Source organism: Pseudophryne corroboree, chromosome 6, assembly GCF_028390025.1.
Source record: "Pseudophryne corroboree isolate aPseCor3 chromosome 6, aPseCor3.hap2, whole genome shotgun sequence".
NCBI lineage: Eukaryota > Metazoa > Chordata > Amphibia > Anura > Myobatrachidae > Pseudophryne > Pseudophryne corroboree.
This window is the reverse complement of record NC_086449.1, coordinates 719,493,164-719,513,991: the sequence shown is the minus strand read 5'-3', so window position 1 is coordinate 719,513,991 and position 20,828 is coordinate 719,493,164.

Below are 20,828 nucleotides of genomic sequence, written 5' to 3'. Positions count from 1 at the left end.
AGCTTAGCAAGACCTCTGCTTCAAGGTCAGCCGGTATTGATCCAGTGGGATAAAACATCACGGCAGTCGCCCACGTAAATAGACAGGGCGGCACAAGAAGCAGGAGGGCAGTGGCAAAAACTGCAAGGACTTTTCGCTGGGCGGAAAATCATGTGATAGCACTGTCAGCAGTGTTTCATTCCGGGAATGGAAACTGGGAAGCAGAATTCCTCAGTAGGCACGACCTCCACCCGGCAGAGTGGGAACTTCATGGGGAAGTTTTCCACATAATTGTAAACCGTTGGGAATTACCAAAGGTGGACATGATGGCGTCCCGTCTGAACAAAAAACGGGACAGGTATTGCGCCAGGTTAAGAGACCCTCAGGCAATAGCTGTGGACGTTCTGGTAACACCGTGGGTGTACCAGTCGGTGTATGTGTTCCATCCTCTGCTTTTCATACCTAAGGTACTGAGAATTATAAGACGTAGAGGAGTAAGAACTATACTCATGGCTCCGGATTGGCCAAGAAGGACTTGGTACCCGGAACTTCAAGAGATGCTCACAGAGGACTTATGGCCTCTGCCGCTACGAAGGGACTTGTTTCAGCAAGTACCATGTCTGTTCCAAGACTTACCGCAGCTGCGTTTGACGGCATGGCGGTGGAACGACGGATCCTAAGGGAAAAGGCATTCAGGAAGAGGTCATTCCTACCCTGGTCAAAGCCAGAAAGGAGGTGACCGCACAACATTATCACCACATGTGGCGAAAATATGTTGCGTGGTGTGAGGCCAGGAAGGCCCCACGAAGAAATTTCAACTCGGTCGATTCCTGCATTTCTTGCAAACAGGAGTGTCTATGGGCCTCAAATTGGGGTCCATTAAGGTTCAAATTTCGGCCCTGTCGATTTTTCTTCCAGAAAGAATTGGCTTCAGTTCCTGAAGTCCAGAAGTTTGTCAAGGGAGTATTGCATATACAACCCCCTTTTGTGCCTCCAGTGGCACTGTGGGATCTCAACGTAGTTCTGGGATTCCTCAAAACACATTGGTTTAAAACCAGTCAAATCTGTGGATTTGAAGCATCTCACATGAAAAGTGAACATGCTCTTGGACCTGGCCTGGACCAGGCGAGTGTCAAATTGGTGGTTTTTTTCTCAAAAAAGCCCATATCTGTTTGTCCATTCGGACAGGGCAGAGCTGCGGACTCGTCCCCAGTTCTCTCCCTAAGGTGGTGTCAGTGTTTCACCTGAACCAGCTTATTGTGGTGTCTTGCGCCTACTAGGGACTTGGAGGACTCCAAGTTGCTAGATGTGGTCAGGGCCCTGAAAATATAGGTTCCAGGACGGCTGGAGTCAGGAAAACTGACTTGCTGTTATCCTGTATGCACCCAACAAACTGGGTGCTCTTGCTTTTAAGCAGACTTTTGCTAGTTGGATGTGTAATACAATTCAGCTTGCACATTCTGTGGCAGGCCTGCCACAGCCAAAATATGTAAATGCCCATTCCACAAGGAAGGTGGGCTCATCTTGGGCGGCTGCCCGAGGGGTCTCGGCTTTACAACTTTGCCGAGCGGCTATTTAGTCAGGGGCAAACACGTTTGTAAAATCCTACAAATTTGATACCCTGGCTAAGGAGGACCTGGAGTTCTCTCATTCGGTGCTGCAGAGTCATCCGCACTCTCCCGCCCGTTTGGGAGCTTTGGTATAATCCCCATGGTCCTTTCAGGAACCCCAGCATCCACTAGGACGATAGAGAAAATAAGAATTTACTTACCGATAATTCTATTTCTCGGAGTCCGTAGTGGATGCTGGGCGCCCATCCCAAGTGCGGATTATCTGCATTACTTGTACATAGTTACAAAAATCGGGTTATTATTGTTGTGAGCCATCTTTTCAGAGGCTCCGCTGTTATCATACTGTTAACTGGGTTCAGATCACAGGTTGTACAGTGTGATTGGTGTGGCTGGTATGAGTCTTACCCGGGATTCATAAATCCTTCCTTATTGTGTACGCTCGTCCGGGCACAGTACCTAACTGAGGCTTGGAGGAGGGTCATAGGGGGAGGAGCCAGTGCACACCACCTGATCCTAAAGCTTTACTTTTTGTGCCCTGTCTCCTGCGGAGCCGCTATTCCCCATGGTCCTTTCAGGAACCCCAGCATCCACTACGGACTCCGAGAAATAGAATTATCGGTAAGTAAATTCTTATTTTCAGGACGATGGACTACTGGTCTTTTTTTAACCTCACCAACTAGGTAAGCTACTTGAGAGACTTGCCTACACTCGACTCACACACTTTCTTAACTCACACAATTTATTGGACCCACTTCAGTCATGCTTCCGTTCCCAACACTCCACAGAGACAGCACTGACTAAAGTGGTTAATGATTTGGTCACTATGAAGTCTAAATGCCATTACTCACTACTTATTCTTCTAGATCTATCTGCTGCCTTTGACACTGTTGACCAGTCTCTTCTCATACAAACACTACAATCCCTAGGTCTTAAAGACACAGCCCTTTCTTGGTTCCTATCCTACTTATCTAATTGCTCCTTCAGTGTTCGCTTCTCTGAATCTACCACCTCTTTGCTACCTCTTTCCGTTGGAGTACCGCAAGGCTCAGTCTTGGGTCATTTGCTTTTCTCTATCTATACCTCATCTCTTGATAAACTAATCAGCTCTTTTAGATTTCCGTATCCTCTGTATGCAGATGATACTCAAATCTACCTATCCTCCCCTGATTTGTCCCTATCTGTACTGGGCCTTGTCACTGAATGTCTTTCTGCCATTTCATCTTGGATGACATCTCGCCACCTCAAACTTAATATCTCAAAAACAGAGTTAATTATATTTCCACCGGCCAATAGTAGGTACCAACCTGATAGCTCTATCACTGTTGAAAACTTGACAATCTACCATACCCCACAAGCTCGCTGCCTAGGTGTCATCCTTGACTCCGATCTGTCCTTTGTTCCCCACATTCAATCTGTCTCAAAATCATGTTACATGCATCTAATAAACATATCCAAAATACGACCATACCTTACACAAGACACTGCTAAAACTCAAATCCATGCTCTCATTATCTACCTCATTATCTCCCGCATTGATTATTGCAATAGTCTCCTAACTGGTCTTCCCAAAACGAGACTCTCACCATTACAAGCCATTCTGAATGCAGCTGCGAGGCTAATCTTCCTCGCTAGACGTTCATCGTTTGCAGATCCACTCTGTCAGTCCCTCCATTGTTTACCTGTATTCTACCGTATTCAATATAAAATACTTTTACTCGCACACGAGGCCATTAAGCAAACTACACCAACGTACATCACTTCGCTTATCTCAAAATATCTCCAAACCCGACCTCTTTGCTCTTCACAAGAGCTGCGTCTCTCATCCACACTCATTACTCGCTCCCACTCACGATTGCAGGACTTTCATCGGGCTGCACCCACTCTGCGGAATGCTCTACCACGTACAATAAGACTCTCTTATAGTCTCCAAACCTTCAAGCATCCCCTGAAAACTCACCTCTTCAGGCAAGCGTATCAAATTCCAGAACCGCCCACATAACTTTCATAAACCTTCCTATCAAATTGTATCCACTCTGCATAGTCCACACATGTCTTCTCATCCTTCCTCTCGACCCCGGTTCATCATTGTTGTATGACCATATCATACAGCCCACCAAGAACCTTTGCAATCTGGTGGACAACTATGCAATAGATAGCACCTTGTGTATCCATGCCTATTTCCCTATAGATTGTAAGCTTGCAAGCAGGGCCTTCCTACCTCTGTGACTGTTATTACCCAGTTTTGTTATATCATTGTTTTGTTATATCATTGTTCTTTCCAATTGTAAAGCGCAACAGAATTTTTCAGCGCTATATAAGAAACTGTTAATAAATAATAAATACTATGGGGCAGATGTATTCATTTTGTCCTAACGTTCTTTATATGTGCACTGCCGCTTCACTGCTTTACCGTGGTGAAGTGTTTGCTCACATTGGCAGCATGTATTAACCTGCCTCCTGGCGTTAGTGGCACACGTAAAACCACCTCTCTGGTGATCTGTTTCTGCACATATGAGGATCCTCTTCGCCGGTATGCGGCTGCAGGGCGCCTGCATGGACATTTTTAATCCCAGCATCCCCGCACATATGTGAATGCGCAAGCGTCAAATATCCGGAAGGACAGAATGGCCGTGCTGCAAGCATCAAACTGTTAATAAAGCTTCTTGAAAACAGCAAAAACAACAACAAAAAAGGGGGGTGACAGAAAGACCCGCTGCGCCAGGCTGAGCCTGGCGATACAAGACAGGAGGGGATCGAGGCAAACTGCACAATCGGCCTTTTCATACATTAGAGAATGTATTGAGTTCCTATATTTAGACCGGGGAGTAAATGCCAGAGGCGCTCACTCAATTGCACACCTGTGCTTCATACATTAGGGAGAGGTGGAAACTGCAGCACATAGTGTGCGCTGTGGGCTACAAAGCCCATAGCGCACAGTCCTACATCTGCCCCTATGTTACTATGTTACTATATGGAATCTCTTGTAAAACAAAATACACAAACAAATCCTAAAAAATATCGGTGTCTTTTCTTCAACAAGTACATCTTACTAACTTTGGGGCTTACATTTGGATATCAGTCATGTGTATGACACGCCTCTCAGATGTAGCAAGACACGTCCGCGCTGATTGGTGCTACTTTCACATCTCCCTGAAATGCTTTTTAAAAAATAGGCAAGTATGCTCCAGTGATGCTGGCACAGGTGCGATAATCATAGACCAGTTCGTTCTTCTGCACACGTGGAACACAGGTCACCGTTTACAATTGGGGAGTTTAAAACAGCACCTGTGCTAAAAGTCAACATTATTATGTTGACACAATAATGTTGACATTGTGACTTTTGACTGTCACAATGTCAACACTGATGTTTTGGCATATCCCTCTCCGTATACAGTATGTTTACTTTGTTACTGTCTGCATTCTAAATGTTGACATTTTTAAATTGTTGACATTAAACTGTGGGGTCAACATTTTGTTGGTATTCTGAATGCCAACATCCTAACTGGAACGAAAGACCTTGTGTGAGGACCATCTGATTTATTCTTCGGAGATGAAGCTGTGGCCACTGAAATAAGTCAAATATACCTATATATTATCTATATATCTATACTTCTCATGGACGTTCTCTGCAACTTCTCAGTCATTTGCACCAACGTTAAAAACAGTGAATTAAGTGACGTACTATGTGCTCAACATCTAGGTTAAGTGAACATTCCCACAGCCAATCAGAATCTGCACAGAATAACAAATCTGTTCTTGATGGTCCCTTCTCATTCACAGCGCAGTCCGACCATGATTATCTGCCAGTCAGACACGGCAGTAGGCAGGGTGTGATCTGATATTAGGTACATCCCATAGAAAAAAGCGAGAAGTGGGAGCTCCACCAGTATAAGCATTGGTAAATTAAGGATGGCCATGCTCTGATGGAACATGGCACGCCAAAGCAGATTTTGGCATCTAAAAATGTTCCAAGTGGGTGTTTCAGCCCTTGCACATTCAGATGCATGCTTATAGACCAGGGGAAGGGCTTTTATTAGCATAAAGTCACAGATGTGATTCCCACAGTGGTTCCCAAATGCAGTCCTTCAGGTACCTTGACAGTCCAGGATTTTAACGAAATCCATGCTTAGGCTTAATAAGTATGTCAGTCAGCTTGATTATACAATTTATGCACAAGCAGGAATATTCCTAAAACCTGGAATGTTGGGGTGCCTTGAGAACCGCATTTGGGAACCACTGGATTACAGCAAAGGATGCTAAAGTGTTCATAACAGCGACAAAAGATCAGCCCCTTCATCCAGTGTACCAGTTGTACTTCAAAGTAGTTTCATTTTTCAGAATTTTTCTTACTGGTGTACTGATTTTCCTAGACACTTCCATTTTTGGTGGTGCATTTTCTCTTAGAGTATTTTTGTGTTGTGTAGTTATAGCTTTTTTGTGATTCTACTATGCACTATATAATATTGTTCAGTTCTTATCTCGCAGTCATAGTCAGATTAAGGGGGAGTCGCAGGGCATACTGTACCCCGGGCCACCCTTTTTTAGAGGGCCCCCCGGAAAGAGCACACCGACATCACTAGCTTTCCCTCTCATGCAGTAGCAGAACCAGACAGCCAGAATGCGAGCAGGGCAGTATGCATTGCAGGCAGAGTATCAGGTTTTATGAGCTACCGATTGAGCTTTTCCAACCAGAGGAGAGATAGGAGAGTGAAGAGAGCTGTAAGTGGCACAGGGATCCCAGCTTCTCCTCCTCCCTGACTGGGTGTCTGAGTCTGTGTAATCTGTTATCTAATGAGGGTATAGAGAGAGAGGCACACATACAGAGTCCTCCTGAGTCCTGTACCAATGTGTAAGTAATACAGAGGATGTTGCTATTCTTGCATGTGACAGGATAAATGATAGATTTTTTTTTCTATGTGTATTCTAAGGTTGTTTAAGTCATCTTTGTTCCACTACAAGATTTTTTTAGAAAATAGTTGTCATTCAATTAGGTGGGGCTATAAACAGTAACCATAAATAATAATAATAATAATAATGACTGATTATTGATGTGGCTAAAAAACACTTTCAAGAGTTTGTCCAATGGATGATTTTTTAATGTGATTGAAGAATACTGAAGGAATTTTGCAGAATGGATGATTATTAAATGATTCTGAAGAACACTGAAGGAGTTTTGCAGAGTGGATGATTATTAGACGTGGCTGAGAAATCCTCTGTGGATAGGACTCCAGGAGACACTGTCCTAAGGGACAGGCTGTGACCTGCGGGGCCTAGGTAACCACTGGCAGTTGTGTAGCAAATGACAGCTGAGGTGAAAATTCCGTGGAGCTGAAAATCCAAAGGACACTGGAAAGGCACACAGGTGGACCTGTGGGAGCGCAGAGCTAAGACACCTGTACTGGGACAGAAACCTAAAGCACTGGTAAGGTTTGAAACCTGACTGTCCCCTTTTACCAGAGAGCTCAGCCTGTGATTGGCTGGAAGAGACCAGAGACCAAATCCCATTGGCATACTATGAATTGGTCTTCAACATGGCGGCCCCCAGTACTGCAGACACGCCAGAGAAGGGGATCTTGCTCAGCCAGCCTCCCTGCACAGTGCTCCAGAGCATGGTATCGTACTTAGGCAGCCTCCCTGCACAGTGCTCCAGTGGCAGCAGGCCGCACAGTCACCAGCTACCTCTCAGCTGCAGCACACAAGTGGCCCTCACAGACCTCCTCTGCCGCAGCGCTAGCCATCTGACAGAGAGCCCCCGGAGACCATCACCAGAGGTGAGTCCCCGGTCCATGGCAAGTACCACTTACGGTATACACATTATGCCAAGTAGAGTCCCCTATACACGTTACGCCAGGTAGAATTCCATTCTACACAATGCGCCAGATAGAGCCCCTTTTACACAATGCGGCAGGTAGAGCCCCTTTTACACATTACGCCAGGCAGAGTCCCCTTATACACTCTTCTTCTTTTATGCACTACTCAATCAGACTGGACAGTGATCTGCCTCAGTGCTTCCTCCTCTCTCTCCCCACCACCCACTGTGGGAGTCAGCTGGGGTTGTGAGAGACGTCCTCACGTCTCTCCCTGGAGACACTGATGGCAGGATGGGGGTCAGAGAATCCGATCAGCTGGTATGGTGGCACTGCAAGCTTGTATAGCGGTGTGCTCAGCAGCATGGACGAAGCCAAGCACCCACCACTACACACACTGCAGTTCTGCAGCGGCTGGTGGCCACATGGTGCACCCACAGTGCATATGCGCTGTGGGCAAGCCACCACTGGCACACAGCTAGTTACGGCCCTGGTTACCACTGGTGACATTGTCACTAAATAGCTAGATTCTGACATGATATCCATATTCTTATTCAGGCAACAATAGGAATCGTGCTCCTTTTATTGAACTTACATGAGCTATCCAGCAATAGTTTTAATTGAACTTTATAATGTTTGAATTTATTATTATTGCGACCCTCCATCCCCAGTGTTCGGTTACTGTCACCCCAATCTCTCCTCCCCTGCTAACTAATAGACTCCCGAATTGCTTTCCAATGCTCCTTTATTGTATTTCTCTGCATTAGTATGAATATACTGTAGTTTAACTGAAAGTTCACAATGCTGTTCTGTTAAAAGTTTAATTTAAGATAAAATATTAATCTGTGTAGCTGAGTTTGAGTCTTTCCCTGACATTTCTCTTTTCTGTATCCATCCCCTTTAAATATACCTTGAAAACTTTAATAAAAATATGTTAGGCCCTACACACTGGCCGATTTGTTTGAAAGATATGAACGATCTCGTTCATAAATGAATGAGAACTCGTTCATATCATTCAGTGTGGAGGCTCCAGCGATGAACGATGCGCGGCCCCTCGCTCGTTCATCGCTGGTCCCACGTCGGCTGTGCATGCAGGCCAATATGGACGTCACTGCCCCCCCGCCGCCGGGTCGCTCGTCGGCCGTATCCGCCGTCGGGCAGCTCGGCGGCGGATCGGCCAGTGTGTAGGGCCCAGAGCCCGGCACTGCCAATTTCTGCAGCTTTGTTATCACTTTAGTGCTTTGGTGCTAGCAGAAAATATCCATACTGAGATTTCCCCCCAGACCAATGAACATAAAAATATTATTGGCCCCATTATTTAAATCATAAATAATATTGTCCCCATAAAATGTATTAAATATGATGTCTGCGTAATTAAAATGTTATATATATTTTTATTATTCACTTGCCCTCAATAGTAAGCTCATTAAATAATTTTGCCCTATAAATATATACACAGCTCCCATTCATTCAGTGTTAATTAGTAATAATTAAATACATATATTTAATGTGCCTCCTTAACATGTTCTGGTCGTACAGTTAGCTCAAACTGCGTACAGCCGGAGTTTGAGGTATTTCACTGACCAGACGCATTTTCTAGTGGATTTTGGCTCAAATTGGACTGTTAATGCCGCTGCGAATTAGCTGAAAAGAAGGGAACGTCTTAAACTTCTCAAATAAAGTGAAAAACCCATTTCATGATGAATTGTGTTTCGATAGGTGAAGTTAGCTAATTGCGATCTTGCTGGCTACAACAGCGCCGGATTGAGGTGTGTAAGGGCTCCACCAATAAAAATTGTGTTTTCAAGTATTTTCTTTACAATAATGTAATTTCTCTGACGTCCTAGTGGATGCTGGGAACTCCGTATGGACCATGGGAACTCCGTAAGGACCATGGGGAATAGACGGCTCCGCAGGAGACTGGGCACATCTAAGAAAGATTTAGGACTATCTGGTGTGCACTGGCTCCTCCCCCTATGACCCTCCTCCAAGCCTCAGTTAGATTTCTGTGCCCGACTGAGCTGGATGCACACTAGGGGCTCTCCTGAGCACCTAGAAAGAAAGTATAGTTTAGGTTTTTTATTTTCAGTGAGACCTGCTGGCAACAGGCTCACTGCACCGAGGGACTAAGGGGAGAAGAAGCGAACCTACCTAAGTGGTGGTAGCTTGGGCTTCTTAGGCTACTGGACACCATTAGCTCCAGAGGGATCGAACACAGGACCCGACCTCGTCGTCCGTTCCCGGAGCCGCGCCGCCGTCCCCCTTACAGAGCCAGAAGCAAGAAGGTGGTCCGGAAAATCGGCGGCTGAAGACTTCTGTCTTCTCCAAGGTAGCGCACAGCACTGCAGCTGTGCGCCATTGCTCCTCATGCACACCACATACTGCGGTCACTGATGGGTGCAGGGCTCTGGGGGGCGCCCTGAGCAGCAATATTAACACCTTGGCTGGCGAACTGACACCATATATAGCCCCAGGGGCTATATAGGTGTTTATTAACCCCTGCCAGAACTTTTACAATAGCGGGAGAAAGCCCGCCGAAAAAGGGGCGGAGCCATCTCCCTCAGCACACTGGCGCCATTTTCCCTCACAGCTCTGCTGGAGGGATCGCTCCCTGGCTCTCCCCTGCAGTCCTGCACTACAGAAAAGGGTTAAAAAGAGAGGGGGGGCACAAATTAGGCGCAGTATATATATATTATGCAGCTATAAGGGAAAACACTCTCTATAGGTGATATCCCTGTGATATATAGCGCTCTGGTGTGTGCTGGCATACTCTCCCTCTGTCTCCCCAAAGGGCTTTGTGGGGTCCTGTCCTCTGTCAGAGCATTCCCTGTGTGTGTGCTGAGTGTCGGTACTGCTGTGTCGACATGTATGATGAGGATAATGATGTGGAGGCGGAGCAAATGCCTGTGAATGGGATGTCACCCCCTGCGGGGTCGACACCGGTGTGGATGGACTTATGGAAGGAATTGCGTGACAGTGTCAACTCCTTACATAAAAGGTTTGACGACATAGGACAGCCGGCTGCTCAGCTTGTGCCTGTCCAAGCGTCTCACATGTCATCAGGGGCTCTAAAACGCCCGCTACCTCAGATGGCAGACACAGATGTTGACACGGATACCGACTCCAGTGTCGACGACGATGAGACTAGTGTACCTTCCAATAGGGCCACCCGTTACATGATTGAGGCAATGAAAAATGTATTACACATTTCTGATAATACCCCAGATACCACAAAAAAGGGTATTGTGTTTGGTGACAGAAAACTACCAGTAGTTTTTCTGCATCTGAGGAATTGATATGAGGTGTGTGAGGAAGCGTGGACTTCCCCCGATAAGAAATTGATAATTTCTAAGCAGCGTACCCTTTTCCGCCAGAGGATAGGTCACGTTGGGAAATAACCCCTAGGGTAGATAAAGCGGTTACACGCTTATTAAAAAAGGTGGCACTACCGTCACGGATACGGCCGCCCTGAAGGACCTGCTGATAGAAAGCAGAAAACTACCCTTAAAGCTATATACACACACACGGGCATTATATTGAGACCTGCTATTGCCTCGGCATGGATGTGCAGTGCGGCAGCTGCGTGGTCAGATTCCCTGTCGGATAATATTGATACTATAGATAGGGACAATATTTTGCTGAAAATAGAGCATATAAAAGATGCTGTCTTATACATGCGTGATGCACAGATGGATATTTCCCGACTGGCATCACTAATAAGCGCTATGTAAAACCATTGCCGCCAGACGGGGGTTATGGACTCGCCAATGGTCGGGCGATGCCGGTTCAAAACGGCACATGGAAGTTTGCCCTAGAAGGGGGTTGAACTGTTTGGGGATGGTCTTTCAGACCTCGTTTCCACAGCTACGGCTGGGAAATCAAAACTTTTGCCACAAGCTACCCCACAGCAAAAGTAAGCACTGAATTATCAGGTACAGTCCCTTCGGCCCCAGAAAAGTAGAGGGCTAGAGGCTCATCTTTTCTGCCAAGAGGAAAAGGTAGAGGGAAAAAGCTGCAGCACACAGCTAGTTCCCGGGAGCAGAAGTCCTCCCCTGCGTCCGGTAAGTCCACAGCATGACGCTGGGGCTGCTCAGGCGGACCCGGGTACGGTGGGGGCCCGTCTCAGAAATTTCAGCGCACAGTGGGCTCTCTCACAGGTGGATCCCTGGGTTCTTCAAACAGTATCTCAGAGGTACAGGCTGGAATTCGAGACGTCTCCCCCCCGCCGTTTCCTAAAATCTGCCTTACCGGCAACTCCCTCTGCCAGGGAGGCAGTGTTGGTGGCTATCCAAAAAACTGTATTCACAGCAAGTGATTATCAAGGTACCCCTCCTTCAACAGGAAAAGGGTTACTTTTCCATAATGTTTGTGGTACCGAAACCGGACGGTTCGGTGAGACCCATCTTAACTTTAAAATCCTTGAACACATATAACAAAAGATTCAAGTTCAAGATGGAATCGCTCAGGGCGATTATTGCGATCCTGGACGAGGGGGATTACAGGGTCTCTCTGGACATTAAGGATACTTACCTGCATGTCCCCATTTACCCTCCTCACCAGGAGTACCTGTCAAAGTCAGAAAAATATCATGATGCACACTACCATATTTGCACCTCATGCGTGTCCCCGCTGCGCGTGCCCACGCTCTCCCGTGCGTACGCATACCCGCTGGTGCGTGCACCCGCAGGCACACGGTATGCGCATTTACGGTAGAGTTTGTGTGCGTCTAGCGGGCGACTCGATCGTTACATATTTTAAACATATAATGTATTTTGTAGATTATGGTCCCTTTGATAGAATCTGAAAGTTTAGTTAACATAGCATGTTCATGGACAAAGAGATCCCTCTTTGTTTGATACGAAGGGTCAGACAAGGGTTATACAGTGGTGTTTAGTATCCATCGGAAGAGTATTTAATTAGCAATATTCCGGTGTTGGTTTGAAGCGAATTAATCGCTCGTGCGAATAGTTATGGACATAAGAAGTTTATGTACTTTTACTATTATTTGCACTTAATTATCCATGCGGCGGGAAACCTAGTTTCCCACCCACCTGAGCAGTTGGAAATAGTCACAGCCCACCTGTATGAATCAACCTATGACCTTTTGTTTTAGTGCGAAGACGAATTCCTGTGTCCAATGAACAATAAGAATATAGGGACCATTGTACTGTATTGTGTGCAGTGTATATAAGGGTCACCGTCCCCAGGCCAGCCAGTACGCTCTCTTCAACAGTTATCGCTGATAATTGGGGGACTGGATTCCGGTTGCGCCTGTTCTCTGTTGCCACTTTGTTACCCGTATGTTGTTAGCCATTCACACTTAGTCTATGTATTTGTAATGCGATCGTTCTCTATTGTGCATGTTACTGTCTAGATACTCTGTTAGAATTATATGTTAGTTTGTAGCGTATGACTTGTGAACTGTTTTCCCCTTTTTGAATTAACTTAAGACTCGTGATAGTAAAAGGTGTTGGACCCTTAACACGGTATTGTGTGTTCATTATATTGCAAGGGGTAATAGGAGCGTCACAATCGCTCAAACAGCTTTAGTATTAACAAAGTCAAACAGCGTTATATCGCTACAGTGTTTTAGTACAAGGTTTACAGCATAAGAATATCCTTTCTGTGTGTTACATATAAGGTTTACTGATTGTCATCTTGTGAGCGTCTGCGCCGCTCGTGATCTCCTCGTGGTCTCGAGCGTCCGCTACGCTGTTAGCGTATCATTACGGTAGTCACTCACCTATAGTGTGCCCGATACCAACAGCGTATTCTCGCGAGCGTTTGTGTCGCTCGAGCGGCTCGCTCCCGATACAGCGTCCGCTACGCAAAGAGCGTACCCTTACGGTACTACATACTCCAATAGCGTATAAAGTCTCTTAACTTCTTAGAGTGTTTAATAAGGTAATCAAATCGACATTCTCAATTGAGGGCTCGTCCGTCCTCCATACATCCATCCGCACTAGCTAAAACAGACTTTATCTGTCAGCAAAGGGCGGGAACGCAGTATCCTTTCGTATCCGTATTGGTGGTGAGGGATACAGTAGTGCTGGCTAGATAAGCGTCTGTTTCGCTACGCTGTAGGAGTGCTGGGCTGGAATCCGGAACCGGAGGTAAGAACAATACGCTAGTATCTTTTAAAACTGTTTGTTTCTGCTTTTACATACGCACACACGCATGCACGCACGCATCTACATTGTTGCAGCTCACTTTCTTGTTGCCATTAGAATTGATCATTAGACACGTGCTGAGGAATTTAGTGCTATTTAGTTAAGATTACAAAGGAAAAATTGTTAAGGGTATAAGTATAAAGGACACACACACAGCATAGCAAATACTGTGTGGTGTACGGTAAGCGATTTCTGTTGAATATTGTTTACATTGATAGAAACGTGTTGATTGTGTCGCTGTGGGAGTATCTGCACTTTGTGCATAAGGGTCTCGGACAACGTGCGAAAGCACGTACGTGACGCAAAGGCATACGCACGTGGCGTGTTTTACGCAACGGAGCGTACGGATACGCCCATTGAGACTCAAATCACACAATAACCTTGTTTAGGGTGGGCGATATAGTATAGCCACCTGATAAATAGCACACGGTTGTTCAGTTCAGTTTTTCAAAAAGTATTAGCTAAAAGAAAACCTTTTTCTACTGCAAACCCAGGGATTGGACCCCTACCTGTATGAAAGGAATTTCTGTACAGAAAGATTAAAAGTGTATATGATTGAAATGGAGTGAGTGTGGAACTTAAGGTATTATTTTTTTTTGTGAACCCACAAATCGGGATCCCGTCGGAGACCACATCAGGTGAGTGGACACTTGGTGGCGTGGGACTGGCTTGCCCGCGTTAACATTGTATAAGGTAAAGGAGCAAGTAGTTTCCGCAGACAAAAGGACTGCGAGGTATTTAAGCGCAGCCCCGGGGGTTTTGCGTAGCACCCATATAGTCAAGGTAAAGCTCCGGCTGAAGGTTTCGCAGCCTAAACAACCGATTCCATTGGTCGTAAAGCGTATAAATATTTAGTTATTTATGCGCTGTGCGACTGGACAGCACGTAATTGTGTGCATTAGTTTGTTACCTTGATACCCATCAACAATTTACTGTGGGATCATAAACGCTATTTGTACATTCTAACGTGATTTGTGTAGGTTTTTGTTATTTTAAGGGAGTTTCGCTGTTCACTAAGCAAATCTCCAACAACCAATATTTGCTGGGGAGGGTAGCATACTCCCACACGCCCCAGTAAATAGAGGTTACAAAAGATCCCACGGATTGGATAGGCCAATTGGGGCGCAGAGTGAGTGAAGGCACTAGTTAAACTTTCACCGTCGCCTTACCGCGGGCAAATTTGGTCTGTTTGTAAGAATTAGCTAAGACAGCAATAACTACAAACGATGGGGGCCAGTTGTTCAAAGAAGGGACGTCCAACAAGGGTTCACGTTGGTGGTTGCTGGCCCAAAGGGTCCGCACGGTATATAATGTGTGAAAAATACGGAACTCACACACAGGTATTAAGCAACGAGTGGGAACGTATGACAGAGGATGATGGGGAACAGTTTCCCCGGGTAGGCAGTCTGAACCCTGAGGTATTGCAGAATCTAAGAAAAAGGATAGGTCTAATAAAATCTGCAAAGCAGAGGATTAGACATTATGATTGTTTACTGACATGGCAACAGGAAAGTGAAATACAACAGGAACTAGCTCAAAAAGGAAATTCCCATCCTGGTAGAAATCTAATAGCAACGGCACCACCACCATATATAGCAGGGGACAAAGTGGCTGCAGAGAATGACATGCGGGTGTGCGATAAGGGTGCACTTAATCAGTGTATTAATAATGACAAAATTAAGATAAAAGTAAATGCAAATGTTGATACTAACGCTAACCCATGCAAGTTGTATCCTATGTTAAACTTCCCCCAGGAATACGACCAAGAAGATGAGCCCACTACGATTTCAGCTCTCTCTCTAGCGGCCACCATAAGCGATACTCCAGTAGGCACCGCCCAACCACCAAGGGAGGCATCAAAAGCCCATAGCTCAGGGACAGGTGAGGTTGTGTCTACAGGTAAGTACGGCACTGTACAATATGCTGAAACTAGTGCACCTCACACTGAAGAATCAAACCAGAGTGAAGTAGTCCAGATTAACCCTGTTAGAGTAATAGCGGTCCCCAATGGTAAGACTGACACAAATGGAGCCACACCCATTAGAAATATTGCTATGCACTGTCCCTGGTCACGAGCAGAATTAAGAACAATTTTGTCTGAATTTCCTGATCCCAGGAAAGATTTAGCCGCATGCCAAAGGTTCATTAAGGACCTAGGAAATTCCACTGAACCAAATAACAAAGATTGGAGAACACTGCTGCGGGCATGTCTGCCCTCTAGTATTGACCCTATCAAGTTTATAGCTGACTGTAAACTAGATCAGGAGGTTCCCCTTACGGATGCATATAATCAAGAAAATGTAACCAGAATCAATCTGCAGTTGGGAATATATTTCCCAGCTGTAGTAAAATGGAACAAAATATTCTCCATTAAACAAATGGAAAGGGAAACTGCCCCCGATTATTTCCACAGAGCATTAGAGGAAATGGCTAAATACACTGGGATCATGGACATTGAGGCAAATATACACCATAGAGAAGTAGCGGTGTCCGTACTGATGGACGGTTTAAAGGAGGTATTAAGGAGTAGGGTACAAACTACTCAACCTAACTGGAGAGGTATGTCGGTGGCCGCCTTAAGAGAGACTGCTGTTGGGCAGGACAGGAATATTACAAGACACAGGGAGTCACAGAGTGATAAACTGATGGCAATAAGTATCCAGGCCCTAACAACAAGGCCGCCTCAGTCCAGATCACAGATCCCTGGGGGTAAGACGTATGTGGTAAAATGTTACAATTGTAACAGGAAAGGACATTTTGCACGTAACTGTACAAATAACTCACATAATGCACATAAAAACCCTAGACAACGACAGGACGTACGAAATTGGGATCAGGGACCGCAGAGACGGGGTTATGAGCCACATGCAGGGGAAACAAGAAGGTATCCCCAAAAAGAGACTGGCAAGTCTCTGATAATACCCATTCACCCCCTCCACAGGTGATAGCCGCAACTGCAATGCAGGGGGGTCACCATACCCAATAGGGGTGTGGCCACACCTGTAATCTGCAGCCAGTAAAATTGATTGCGAGTCTTGGGAGTGAACCCGAGGTCATAATTGATGTAGCTGGTAAATCTCTAAATTTCCTTGTAGATACGGGGGCGGCCAAGTCAGTGATAAATTCGACCGTGGGCATTAGAACCACTGGTAAAACAATTCCAGCCATGGGAGTGACAGGAGTAGTACGACAATACCCTTTAAGCAAACCAACAGAGGTTACGATAGGGCCTCTGCATACCAAGCATTCTTTTCTGCTGGCTGCATCGGCTCCGACTAATCTTTTAGGGAGAGATTTACTGTGCAAAATGGGATGCGTCATATATTGTACTCCTGAAGGTGTGTTCTTGGACATACCCGAAAACCACGCTCAGGTAGCGCAAGATATGTTAGACTCCCCAACAAGATTAATGTCACACACTGTTGTTGCAAATAGGTGTCCGGCCAAGGTAGAAGAAATGATTTCCCAGATACCGGAGTCACTTTGGACCAAGGACGGACAAGACACTGGATTAATGGCAAATGTAGCCCCAGTAGTTGTGCTAGTAAAAGATGGTAGGATAGCTCCAAAAATCCCACAGTACCCTCTGAAGCCAGAGGTGGAGTTAGGAGTTTACCCTGTAATAGAGCGCTTGCTACAACAGGGCATTCTGGTAAGGACGTCCAGCACTGCCAATAGCCCCATTTTCCCTGTTAAAAAGAGTGGGGGGAGGGGTTACAGATTAGTGCAGGATCTAAGAGGGGTCAACAAAATAGTTGAGAGTCAGTTCCCCGTAGTGCCAAATCCAGCTGTCATCCTTATGCAGATCCCTCCCACTGCGAAATTTTTCACTGTTATTGACCTCTGCTCCGCTTTCTTTTCGGTACCCCTGCATCCTGACAGCCAATATTTGTTTGCATTTACATACAGAGGCGTCCAATACACATGGACTCGATTACCACAAGGTTTCATAGACAGTCCAAGTATATTTTCCCAGGCTTTGCATGATTGTTTACAGTCTTTCCAACCAGAGAGTGGATCAGTATTGATACAGTATGTGGATGATTTACTACTGTGTTCAGATTCATTGGAAGCGTCCCTGAAGGATACGAAACAGCTCCTGTTTCATCTTTCAGACACAGGACACAAGGTTTCCAAAGACAAGTTGCAATTATGCCAAACTAAAGTAAAATATTTAGGACACTGTCTAACACAAGGACTGAGACACCTGACCGCTGATAGAATCCAAGCAATTAGAGACATGACTCTGCCACAGACCCAGCAACAGATCAGAAAGTTTTTAGGAATGTGTGGGTATTGCCGTAACTGGATCCCAGGGTTTTCCATTCTAGCATTACCTTTGCAGGAGATGGTCTCATCAAACAAACCTGATCGGATTTCGCATACAGACGAATCCGAGATGGCATTTGAGAAACTCAAACAGTGCCTAACGCAGGCGCCAGCATTAGGTATGCCAGACTATGGGAAACCCTTTGAGCTGTACGGAACAGAAAGTGCTGGTTGCGCGGCAGGCGTCCTAACCCAAAAGCACGGTGATGCCAGCAGGCCGGTAGCATACTACAGCGCTCAGCTAGATACGGTAGCGCGATCCCTCCCCACATGTTTGCGAAGCGTTGCTGCAATAGCATTGCTAGTAACGAAAAGCGAAGATGTAGTGCTAGGTCACAACCTCACAATTCATACACCACATGCAGTGTCAGCCTTGCTAAATTCTGCCCAAACCAGGCACGTCTCATCAGCGCGGTTTACAAGATGTGAATTGGCACTAATGGCCCCCGTAAACATCACCATAAGGAGATGCAGTGCATTAAATCCTGCAACATATCTCCCAGGTGTGCCTGGACAGGCACAAAGGGTGGAGGATGAGAGTGAAAGGGAAGGAGGATTTAATACAAAAGATGACATGCATGATTGTATGGAATATTTGACCCAAAATTTCACGGCAAGGCCTGACATCAGTGACAACCCACTGGAAGATGTAGATCTTACTTTCTACACTGACAGTAGTTGTCACAGACAGTCGGACTCGGGAGACTTGTGTACTGGATACGCAGTCGTAGATGACCAAGGCACCATAGAAGCAGAACCGCTAGGCCCATCTCACTCAGCCCAGGTTGCTGAACTGGTTGCCCTAACCAGAGCATGTGAATTGGCTAAGGGCAAGTCAGCCAATATCTACACCGATTCTAGATACGCATTCGGGGTAGTTCATGATTTCGGAGCCCTATGGCGCCTCAGAAATTTCATGACGGCAGCTGGTACACCGGTAGCGCATGCAGCTCACATCAAAAGGCTTCTAACAGCGATACAGGAACCCGACAGAGTGGCTGTTATCAAGTGTAAAGCACATACATATAGCCAAGACCCAGTATCACTTGGTAACAGCCGAGCAGACGAAGCTGCTAAGTTAGCAGCTGGTACCCCCAGACAGACAGACACCACACAACTGATGGTATTTAATACCATCAACACACAGAAGTTGTGTGAAATGCAAAATTTGTGTTCCACACAGGAAAAGGCAGTCTGGAAGGCAAAAGGATATGGCCAGGAGTCCTCAGGACTCTGGACGGATGGACAAGGTAAACCAGTGGCCCCCAGAGCATACCTTCCATGTTTAGCTGAAGCAGCACACGGGCTGACTCATCTGGGCAAGGAGGGAATGTGTAAGTTGGTAAGAGCATATTGGTGCGCCCCAGGATTTTCATCTCATGCAGGTAAGAGAGCAATGTCATGCCTTACCTGTTTGAGGAAGAATATCGGAAAGGCAATACCAACAGAACCATCTCATATCCCACCTACAGGCGGCCCTTTCCAGGTAATACAGATTGACTTTATACAATTACCCCCTTGTCGAAATTTGAAATATGTACTTGTTTGTATAGATGTGTTTTCAAATTGGGTCGAAGCATTTCCTGCGGCCACAAATACCGCTATGTTTACGGCTAAGAAAATTGTGCAGGAATTTGTATGTAGATACGGTATCCCTAGAATAATCGAAAGTGATAGGGGTACCCATTTTACAGGTGATGTCTTTCAAGGAATGTGTAAGTTAATGGGAATTGATAGTAAGCTGCACACTCCGTATCGCCCCCAGGCGAGTGCAAAGGTGGAAAGAGTGAACAGCACTATTAAAAATAAACTGAGCAAAGTTATGGCAGAAACAGGATTGACATGGCCAGAAGCTTTACCCATTGTACTATACAGCATCAGAACCACTCCCAGGTCCCCTCTTAATCTGTCCCCCTTTGAAATCTTGTTTGGTCGACAACCGCATGTTATGATTAACCCTCAGGATGATTTGAAGTGTAACAATGAAGTGACTGTAAAGTACCTGGTTAACATGAGTAAACAGCTAAGGAATCAAAATGACAATCTGAAATTAGTGATTCCTGATTTGCCAGATAGTAATTGTCATGACATTGAACCTGGAGATTATGTAATGATACGGAATTTTCTACGCTCAGGTTGCCTTATTGACAGATGGGAAGGACCATACCAAGTCTTATTGACTAGCACTACAGCACTGAAAGTTGCCGAGAGAGAGACTTGGGTTCATTCGTCCCATTGTAAGAAGGTTGCTGATCCAGAGAGGTCCCGTGATAAGGAACAGACGGTAGAGGAAGTTGTATCACTGGAGTGTCTGTTTCAGGAGGACTGAGGCGGCACCTGAGCATTGAAAATCATAAGATCGAAAGCAGTTGTCGATTCCCTGTTCCCTTTTATTGTTTTTCTCCACTTCCCATCCCCTCTCCCTCAAATTATTTCTTTCCCCCTTCTCATTCTTCTCCGTTTCCTCCTATAAGATGGACTTGCCCCAAGAGACTGTGATCCGGATTTTCCTGTTGACCATGATGTTGACCAGAGCAGTCTGTTCCGGCGAGAGTACCATGGAGGTCGAGAGAGGTTCTGGAATGGGTTCTGATGACAAAGATGGAGGCGTAGTTTTCCAAGAGCAACTTAATCAACAAGTAAAGGCGAGTATCAGAAAACGATCCGATAGCATTGACAATAGAAGGAATTGTGAAGGATTGTTAGCTGAGGAAAATTGTATCTGTAGGCTCTGTGACAATGTAGTTGAGGATGGATGCATCAAGAAATGCCAATCCAGTTTTAATATCCACATGGATCGGCATCCATTGAGTGACTATCACTCCTTAGTGGGTAATGTGTTAAATCAGACAGATTGTTGGGTATGCTCTCAAGTACCTCAAGGTCATAGCAAATCAGGGCTAGTACCATTTCCTTTAACGATAGGGGAGGTACTTGAGCTAAAGGGTGGGAGACCGGTGGATAGGAGGTTT